The sequence below is a fragment of the Artemia franciscana genome, unplaced genomic scaffold, assembly GCF_032884065.1.
Source record: "Artemia franciscana unplaced genomic scaffold, ASM3288406v1 PGA_scaffold_302, whole genome shotgun sequence".
NCBI lineage: Eukaryota > Metazoa > Arthropoda > Branchiopoda > Anostraca > Artemiidae > Artemia > Artemia franciscana.
Window position 1 is genome coordinate 191888 of NW_027062663.1, and position 10548 is coordinate 202435.

Sequence of the window (10548 nt, forward strand, 5' to 3'; positions counted from 1 at the left end):
AGATTGAAAATTGCCTTTTGGTAGATACCGCTATAACTATATTTTAGATAATCATAGTCCCTCCAGAAAGGGACTGAACACACAAAGTACATAGTTAAAAAATTTCGCTCTTACTTCTAAACTGAATCGGGTCGAGATCTACCGAACCTTTTTGAAAGATATCTTGACCTCAGGCTTCGAATAAGGCCCTGATCACAGACTGGTAGAACTGGAGCATTAACTCTTACTCCCCGGCAAGGTTTGTGATATTAGTCGACTCCTTCTGGTAAATGACCGATTCAGATGAACTTAGGGACCCTTTACACGATCAAATATTGAACCAACTCAGATCTTCCAGAAAAAAACAACCACAATACTTATTCTTACTTTCCTCCATGTGCGACTGAGATTTAACCAACCATTCTAGTAAATATCAACGGGACAAGAATTTAGGGAATACCTCTCCCAACCATATCAAAATGGTTATGGACCGCCAAAAAGCAGAATTAGGGCTCATAATCTTATGTTTGTCCAAGGTTGTCCAAGATCCTAAAACTTCCCATGAGATAAACTGACGACAAGGAATTAGAAAGCATTCATTTTCTTTCTCCAGATCGGGCAAGGGCCAAAAATCAGCTATTATATTAGCCTTTACTCTATTACCTTTCTTTAAGAGTCCCTTCTAGCAAATCCACTGATCAGAAGAATTTAGCTATTTCTTCCTCATATTAGCCGAATCAGCAACAAACTAACAAAAGTCGCAGCATGGGCACTTGCTCTTATCTAAAACCAGTTTGGCTGAGATCCAACCATTCTTTAGATCAGATATTTTCTTAAGTTGCGTCTGTCACCGCAACCATGATATCATAAGTACGACCAACTTGGGTTGGGACAGTTACGGTTTGCTCCTTGCTAATAAAACGGGTTTACATTTTGCGATTCTTGTGCCGAACGAGATTTTGTAATTTCCATCTCTTGTCGTTACCGAGTCAGAAACCACTGATGGCAATAACAAAATAAAAGCTCCGTTGCTGCTTCAAAACAAAATTTTGATTGGTCAAACATAAGCATCACAAATGGGACATTAATTTCAAGCTAAGCATGAGAGTGAATTGACTAAAAAGCATAAATCATCATAGAGAATTACCAAGAGAAAAGCAGAGAAACTTACCCGAAAACTGTGCGCTACATCCACAACCAGCTCACTGACGGCCAAGTCTCGCCAATTACTCTCGTTTGTTTCTGTGTTCAGGCCCATGATGCCAGCCATCACCTAGATATTGCAAAAACTATCAGCAAACCACAAGAAATAAAATTTACTATCTAGATTCTATAAGACTAATCCTATCTAGATTCCACATAGATACAATGAACTCGTTCCAAAGACCACTGTCCCTTCTAACAGAACAATAACAGCCTTTACCATGAAACGACAATATATGCAAACAGAAAATAGGGGGGAAAATAATACTTTTGTGCAGAACTGTTTTAGTGGTTATTTCGGCCAAGAGAAACCTAAAATATGACTCTTACTTTTCATGTTTTTTTTTTTTTTGCTTATACAAATATATTTGTTGTTTTTTTACTACCTTACACCGCCAATTAAGCTTACTTAACAAAAAGTCATTGTTTTTTGTTTTCTTTTCTAACATTTGTTGACACAATGAGACTGTTTCGGTAACCAATCAAATGGCTACCGATATGGCTACCAATATGTAAAATCAAAGAATAAAACGTAAAAAGTAACATACTAATATAAAGAATATGATTCACAAAGATAGGGATGTAAAATAGTCCTGATCTTGAGTAGCAGAATTTTACTACCCAAGAGATCAGATTTTATACTAAGAAATCAGTTTATTATTATCCGTAAGAAAACCCGAGTTGCATTACAAACTAACGAACAAATATAAGTTGAAATGGGAATAAGTCCTTTTATAAGACAGTGAAAACAGATATAAACAAGAGCTAAGAGCTCATATGGCACTTGTGACGAGGCAAGAAGAGCTAAGAGCCAAGAGATCATATGGTATGAGCTCTAGAAAAAATTCTATAATTCAATAGATTGATTTAAAAAGGAAAATAAGAGGCTTAATGCCGGTCAAGATTTAAAATAAGAGCTCTGAGTCACAAAGTCCTTCTAAATATCAAAATTCATTAAGATCCGATCACCCACTCGTAAGTTATAAATACCTAATTTTTTCTAATTTTTCCTCTCCCTTTTGCCCTCCAGATGGTCGAATCTCGGAAAACGACTTTATCAAGTCAAATTGTGAAGCTCCCTGACACACCTACCAATTTTCATCGTTTTAGCACGTCCAGAAGCACCAAACTCACCAAATCACTGAACCCCTCCCCTCAACTCGCCCAAAAAAAGCGAATCCAGTATGGTTCAGTCAATCACGTATCAAGGACATTTATTTATTCCATCCACCAAGCTTCATCCAGATTCCTACACTCCAAGTGTTTTTCCAAGATTTCCCCCTCCAACTCCCCCCAATGTCAAAAGATCCGGTCGGGATTTGAAATAAGAGCTCTGAGACATGAATTCCTTCTAAATATCAAATTTCATTACGATCTGATCACCTGTTCGTAAAATAAAAATACCCCAATTTTCACATTTTCCAAGAATTTCGGTTTCCCTCTCCAAATCCCCCGAATGTCACAGGATCTGATCGGTATTTAAAATTACAGTTTTAAAGCGCAAGATCCTTCTAAATATCAAATTTGATTAAGATCTGGTCACCTTTTCGTAAGTTACAAATGCCTCAATTTTCAAAATTACCCCCCCCCCCCGCAAACTCCACCAAAGAGAGCAGATCCGGTCCAGTTAAGTCAGTCACGTATCTTAGACAGGTTTTGATTCTTCCCATCCAGTTTCATCCTGATCTCACCTCTTAAGTATTTTCTAAGATTTCTGGTTCCCCTCAACTACCCTCCCCCCCTCCAATTACGCTGGATCCGGTTGAGATTTAAAATGAGAGATCTGAGTTACGAGTTCCTTCTAAATATGAAGTTTCATGAAGATCCGATCACTCCTTCGTAAGTTAAAAATACGTCATTTTTTCTTATTTTTCAGAATTACCTCCCCCCCCCCCTGCAATTGAGCGGATCCGTTCCAATTATGTAAATCACGTATGCAAGACTTCTGCTGATTTTTCCAACCAAGTTTCATCCCAATCCCTCCAATCTAAGCGCTTTCCATCATTTTAGGTTTCCCCACCCCAAACTTCCCCCAATGTCACCAGATCCGGTCAGAATTTAAAATAAGAGCTTTGAGAAACGATATCCTTCTAATATCAAGTTTCATGGAGATCCAATCACCCGTTCGTAAGTTAAAAATACCTCCTTTTTTCTAATTTTTCAGAATTAACCCCCTCCCCCAACTACCCCAAAGAGAGCGGATCCATTCTGGTTATGTCAATCAAGTATCTAGGACTCGTGTTTTTTTCCCCACCAAGTTTCATCCCGATCCCTCCACTCTAAGTGTTTTCCAAGTTTTAGGTTTCCCCCTCCCAACTCCCCTCCCCCAATGTCACCAGATCCGGTCGGGTTTAAAATAAGAGCTCTGAGCCACGATATCCTACTAAATATCATATTTCATTGAGATCCGATCACCCGTTCGTTAGTTAAAAATACCTCAATTTTCAATTTTTCAGAAATACCCCCCCCCCCCCAAACTATCCCAAAGAGAGCGGATCTGTTCCATTTATGTCAATCATCTATCTAGGACTTGTGTTTAATTTTCCCACCATGTTTCATCCCGATCCCTCCACTCTAAGTGTTTTCCAAGTTTTAGGTTCCCCCTCCCAACTCCCCGCCCCCATCACCAGATCCGGTCAGGATTTAAAATAAGAGCTCTAAGACACGATATCCTTCTAAACATCAAATTGCATTGAGATCCGATCACCCGTTCGTAAGTTGAAAATACCTCATTTTTCTAATTTTTAAGAATTACTCCCCCCCCCAAAAAAAAAAAACTACCCCAAAGAGAACGAATCAGTTCTGATTATGTCAATCATGTATCTGGGACTTATCTGGATCCATCATGTATCTGGGGCTGTATCTGGGTCCCTGATACGCTTGCCAAATTTCATCGTCCTAGCTTACCTGGAAGTGCCTAAAGTAGCAAAACCGGGACCGACAGACCGACAGACAGACCAACAGACAGACAGACAGATAGACAGACCGACAGAATTGGCGATTGCTATATGTCACTTGGTTAATACCAAGTGCCATACAAATCTGGATATTTCGACCACATGTGCCAGTGGTCGACATTCAGCAGAAAAACTAAGGCATTAAAAATTAAAACAGACGTACTTATACAGAACAAAATAAATACTTTTGGATCAGAAACAGTTTTCGGGAGCTTCACTAGATTTGTCAGAGAGAGTTCATTAACAGGGTTCATTCAGTCTTGAGTAATAAATTTTCTTCTTTAAAATTGCCAATGTGCAAGTTGAATTTCTAATGAAGGTGCCGCAAATTTCTTTTTCTTCCAATTGCAAAAGAAATGTTATTGAATTTAAAGTTATATACTTGATTTTATACGACAACTGGTGGTCGACCATTGACGTAGGAGATCAAAATATCCCGATTTATTATATTTGTTTTCACTGTCTAATAAAAAGACTTGTCCCTATTTGAACTTTCATTTGTTCGTCATAGAAAGGCAGTGTGGTCTTAAAAAAAATCTAATATAAGGTATTACGTCCAAAGAGACAAAGTAAGAAGAACGCAGAACTCGGCGGGTAGAGAGGCTTATAATCTTGTGGTTGCAGATTGCCGTACAGGGAGGGAGAGGATAAAAAAAAAATGTTATCGAATATCAAAGTGTTTAAAAAATATTAATTTGGTCACTTGAATCCCCCAGGAAGCGATAAATCGAATTTCAAACACAAAATATTTGATTTACTTACAGGTGCGAGATTAAATCTATGTTTATCTCCTAGATCACGTGATCCTATTTCTGAATCCGATTACCAGCCACTGAAGGGTATCGCACTGAATTCTAAATCATCACAGTCTAATTTCAAGCCTGACACTCCCGGGAGGACAAACCACTTGTAGCCAAGATCGGTAAATTTGTTTATATCTGAAATAAAGAGATCATTGAAAAGAATGCCATGAACGAACAAATATTCAAATTAATACATTTTCTTGAGCTTTAAAATTCGAAAGCGTAAAGTGAAACAAAATCATCAAAACTGGCCGTACACAATGCATCGCAAAATAACAATAGAATTCTTTATTACATTTCTTCAATGTAATCATAAATTTTAACAAATAAGCAAAATATATTGAAAAAAAAAATCTCTAATAAATTACTCAGGGTATCTCAAATTGGGAAACCTTAAAGTTGAATAAATTTACCACCTAAAAAAAAAGAACTTCAGAAAAAAGTCATTCGAATCTTAATAATATATAAATTTAAAAAAAATCTAGAGTTAAAGTTATGAGAAATCAACAGCCGAACCAAAATAAACTTGTGTTGTTTGTTATTGATTATCACAATAAGATATTTCATGGCATACTTTTCTTTGATTTACGAAGCAGAAAGAAATTCTGAAAGTTAAAACACAATAAAATACAAGAGATAAAATACGTTAACAATGATGAATCTAGAAGATCTAGCGGTAGACCTAGCCAATTAAAAACAAGGGCTAAAGACTTCTGTAGATCAAAAGCACGGAGAGAAATTATTCTACTAGAACTTGCAGGGTGGAAAGATTTTATCATGTGTGCTCTTCAACTGTCACATGACCATTACCATCTGGCTTATCAAACATTTAAGCACCTCTCTTCGTTGTAACGGTTTTCCAAAAGATTCTGGGCATGTCTCCCATAGAAGTGTTAAAGTTCTGTTTTTATATTCAAATTGAATATAAATAAACTAAAACGTCAAGTTGACTAATCTATGAAAATCTACAAAATCCAAAAAGTGAAGGAGTTTAAAATACTTTGTAAACATCAGTAAAAAACCTCCGCGCCTCCTAGTAACAGAAAGAAATTTTGTTAAGCCCTATTGTTTTTTTATTGTATTTTTTTCATAGTTAGAAACATAGTTAGACTCAAGGTTAAGATAGTCATTTTTTATATATTGATATATTTATATAATTTTAACAACAATTTAGACCAAAAATAGATATGATAAACCCAAAACCAAACGTTTGACGTGGGGTGAATACCCTACGTCATTTAAGTTCACTATAATAAGAAAGAAAGAAAGAAAAAAAAAAGAAAAAATATAAAATAATAATAATGCAACGGGGGCAGCAACCACATACCATGTATATACTGTAGGATTACACTCATAAAACCAACTAGAAATTAAAACAGAATTTAAATAGAATCCAATCTCCTCCAAAAGAAATAAAACTAAAATACATACTAATTTAAGAAATTTTCTTTCAATTTTCCTTTAAAATGAAGCATCTTCTTCATTTCATTTGCTAAATTATTCCATAAAAATAAAATTTGATACTTCCAGTTATATTACCTTTCAGTTAAAAAGATTTGGGCAGTAGTGCGTACCATTTATTTTATTCACACAGAATAGATTGGGGGCATTGTTTTTTTTCTATTATTATTTTTATTTATTTTATTCGTTATTTTTATTTGTTAAACAATTATTTTAAATTCAAAATATTAAAAGTTCTCCTTGAATCGACCCAGCTCTAAACGGGTATCTCAAGAAATCTAGGGAAGGAAAGCAGGAAGGGTGTCCCCAACTCCCCATTGCAATTCCTGGCTGAAATGCCACGAAACAGAGATCAGCACCGCCGGTTTGGACCTTAAGGGTCTAGTACCGTCATACTTCATACTACTTAAAACTATTGCTCCTTTGGGCACAATTAGAACTGAACCAACCACACTAAAATAGGACTCAATTTCGCACGTACTAAAATTAGATTCGATTAGTCAAGTCTTAATTATCCTGGATCAATTTGATTTCGAACTAATTAAATAAGAAAAAAACAAGTTTTTTTCTACTGAAAGTAAGGAGCAATATGAAAACCTAAAAGGTACAGAAATAATTACGTATATGAAGTGGTTCGCCCTCTCGTCAATACCCCACTCTTTACGCTAGAGTTCGAATGTTGTTCCAATTCCTTAAGAATAACCCTTGAATCACAAAGGCCGTTTAATTAGAATAAATTGCTCTTTTGAAAGTACTAAGGAAACTTTAGCGCAAGGAGCAAGGCATTGACGAGGGAGCAAAACCTCCCTCTATAGGTAATAACTTCGGGTCGTTTTAAGTTTTAATGTTGTACCTTACTTTCAGTTAAAAAAACTCATTTTTTTAATTGATGTAAAAAAAAATCCACGTTTTTGCAGATGAAAGCTTGAAATCTCTATAATAGGGTTGTCTGATACGCTGAATCTTATAGTGTGATTTTCATTAAGATTATATGACTTTTAGGAGGTATATCCTCTTTTTTTCGTAAATAAATCAAATCTTCTCAGGCTCGTAACTTTTCGTGAGTAGGACTAAACTAGATGAAACTTATACATTGAAAATCAACATAAAAATCTGATTCTTTTTATGTATCTATTGGTATCAAAATCCCTTTTTTAGAGTTTCAGTTACTATTGAGCCGGGTCGTTCCTTACTTACAGTTCGTTACACCGAACTGTGTGATAAAATTGGATACAACTAATCCGAAATAAAATGTCGAATACTGAACTCTAGCGACAATATTATTACAAACTAATTACTGGAAAGATCTGTATCCCTGTAAGGCTTTTAAATTCAAGCCATAATAGGACTATTGGCTTGTAGCAGTACTATTACAGCTATGTAAAATTGCTAAAAATTAAGTTTCGCCTCGTTTCCCACTTCTTTTCGTCCAGTTTAAATCTTATGAAGGTTAAAAGGCCAAGAGCATAACGATCTTTTTATTTACTTGGGGTGACGAAGCGGCACTTGAAGAACCAAATCTTCCGGAATATCGAAAAAATGCGCTTCTCCATCACCAGCCTGAACTATGAGGGGCAATATATCTTGTCTCGTCCCTTTTCCAGCCCAACCAAGCTTTTGAGCAGCCTAAAAATCAAAAAAAAATTATTAAGACTAAATAATTAATAAAGCAAAATATGACAAAGCACCTACTTTGTCCCGAAAACTTGATAAAATAGATGAATTTACAGAGAGAAAAGCTCTAGGTTGCAAAAAAGTGACTTGTATAGAGTTGCAAACGAACGGGATTGCCAAGAAGCAAAGGAATAGTTCAATATATAACAATACTAAAAAACTTCGATTCTACACCTTTGTTTAGCAGTATTTTCTTTCTAAATTGGCATTTATGATGTTATCAGTGAATTGACAGTGCTTATTAATACTTTTCTAGCCTATATCTCCACCACCACCCCCCCCCCAACAAAACAAAATCCAATAATAATTATAGTCGGCAAGCACTGCTAATCTACAGTCAGCTTAGTAGATTGCATGTGTTTAGTCTTTTTAATCAAAGCACCGTACGCACACAGTAGTTGACAAGATACTGTTACACGACAATATGCTACAATGTTAAACTAGAATCAAAAACCAGATTCAACATCAGCTGGGACAATCTTACGCTAAAGAACTTGCCTCATTCTCAACTTTTCCTACATTTCAACTTGTGTTAAAAACTGTTAATAATTAGCATACTTTACCAATTAACACCTTTGTTCCTAATTAAATAATTAATAGCAAGTTCACTTAAAACAAAAAAGTTTGGCCGCTTATGAGATTTCATAACTACTCAAAGACAGCTTTTACGTCATGGTTTTATTTTTGTTTTTAGAGTTTTAATCTTCCCTGGTAGCAAGACACAAAAATTAGTTTGCAGTGAATTTAGAGATACAAAAATGATATTATAAAATATTTTTAATATTTTTGTTTTAATCTGACGAGCTGAAGTTACCAACTTCTGCTAGAGAATCGTATTCCACTCAACAGCATTGAAGAAACTACTACAAATCTTTTTTTTACTGTTGATATCTGGCAGTTAATAATTCAATAATTATAACTGCTATAATAAACTAACAATGTATTAATGTCAGAGCAGTGGCAACATTCGTTTGACTGTTCAGGCTCGTAACTTGCTTTTCTTTCCATAATTAGCTGCTTCACACTGCATACTAGTAGCTGAATCCATTATAAACACTAAAAATACAGAAAAAGAAAAAATATCAGCAGCAAAAATCAAATTGAAAGGGACAAAACATGTGTCACTTTGTTTTTATGATTTTTTTTTTTTTTTACGTAAATTTTACAGACCTGGGTCAGCTACAAGTTAAAATGACCTCATAGAAGGGTAGCGTCAGGTTGTTTATAGCAGGCATATCCAATGATAGTAGAATTCCACACAAGAAAGTCACATCTTCCTTTTTGACAGGGTGGAAACACTGTTATTGCTGATCTTAAAGAGTAAAAGCCATGGTTAAAAACTATTTAGCAGAAATTTAATAAGAGAACAATAAAACATGAAAGGCAAGTAATAATGCCAAAATCCTGCAACAGTCCTTCCAAAAAATCCTTCCAAAAACAGAAACAACAAAAATAAAGACAATACAATTACACCTCCTCACTATTGTAGTGACAGGGAGACTCATTTTTCAGTTCTTGATTCGTTGACTTTTTTAGTTTCAACCTTTAACAGTTTTTAATTCATCCCTTTATTTCATGTTTGCTTTTTTCTGCCGCTATTTTGATTCCGCTTTATTGAACTTAGTATTGTTTTACATTTATTTTTTCATCCGTGTTTTTTTCTGATATTTTCTGTTTCACAAGTTTCATTACTTGGCATCAGACACAAAAGGCAACGAACAAGAATGCAAAAAATAAATCAGGTCTTTTCAATACATGGAAATCCACGGAATGTTTGCCTAAATACACATTCTTAAAAGTAAGATGAGACCAGTTGTACTATTTCACGAAAAAATAGGGAGGGGGGCAATATATTTTCAAAATGTAAGAAGTAAAATCAATTTTTTTTATTCCATTTTTTAGGGGGGGTACCAAAAAAGGTGTTTTTAAAAATCTAGAGTAGAAAAAAAAACTAGGATCAAGAGCCTGAATTTACCCACAACCTATATTCCCCGATTCAGGCTGAAATCCTCAGAAATGTCTTAAAATAGTGGTCCTAAAGTACACTATTTTAGTCTTGTAAATCATAAAATTAGAATCCTTCTCGTTTCAAATTTAGAGCCCTTCTGGTAAGGTTACGAACTGTCACTCCTAAATTATAAACATACAATTTCCTATTCATCTTCTGCTTTACAAAATCTCAAGAAGATACACAATGTGTTCTTGTGTATTCTGTGAAAAAAAAAACGAAAGTTTCAATTCTCCCTACTCATACAGACTATTTTCGAGAGTAGAGTATGAAAACGATCTTTACAGATACTCACAGCCCTGTTTGGGGTGTTGGTACACATTGAGAAAAAGGGATCTATATCCAAATAAGCTATCACCAGAAATACACAGGCTAGCAGTGCCGTCAGAACGCTAAAACAGACTTTGGAGATCAAGCACTTAATCCCAACGGCTTAAGCTTCTCATGTTGATAGAGGTGTTCT

General features: G+C 35.1%; 1 long non-coding RNA gene across 1 annotated transcript; it reads right to left on the minus strand.

Annotated features, from left to right (window-relative positions):
* Positions 1-1149: 1149 nt before the first annotated feature.
* LOC136041613 (uncharacterized) lies at positions 1150-8115 on the minus strand. The gene is made up of 3 exons (XR_010621067.1): positions 7890-8115; positions 4902-5077; positions 1150-1252 (listed from the first exon to the last, which is right to left on the minus strand). It is a non-coding gene; the product is annotated as an uncharacterized LOC136041613 (long non-coding RNA).
* Between the last annotated feature and the right edge of the window lie 2433 nt (positions 8116-10548).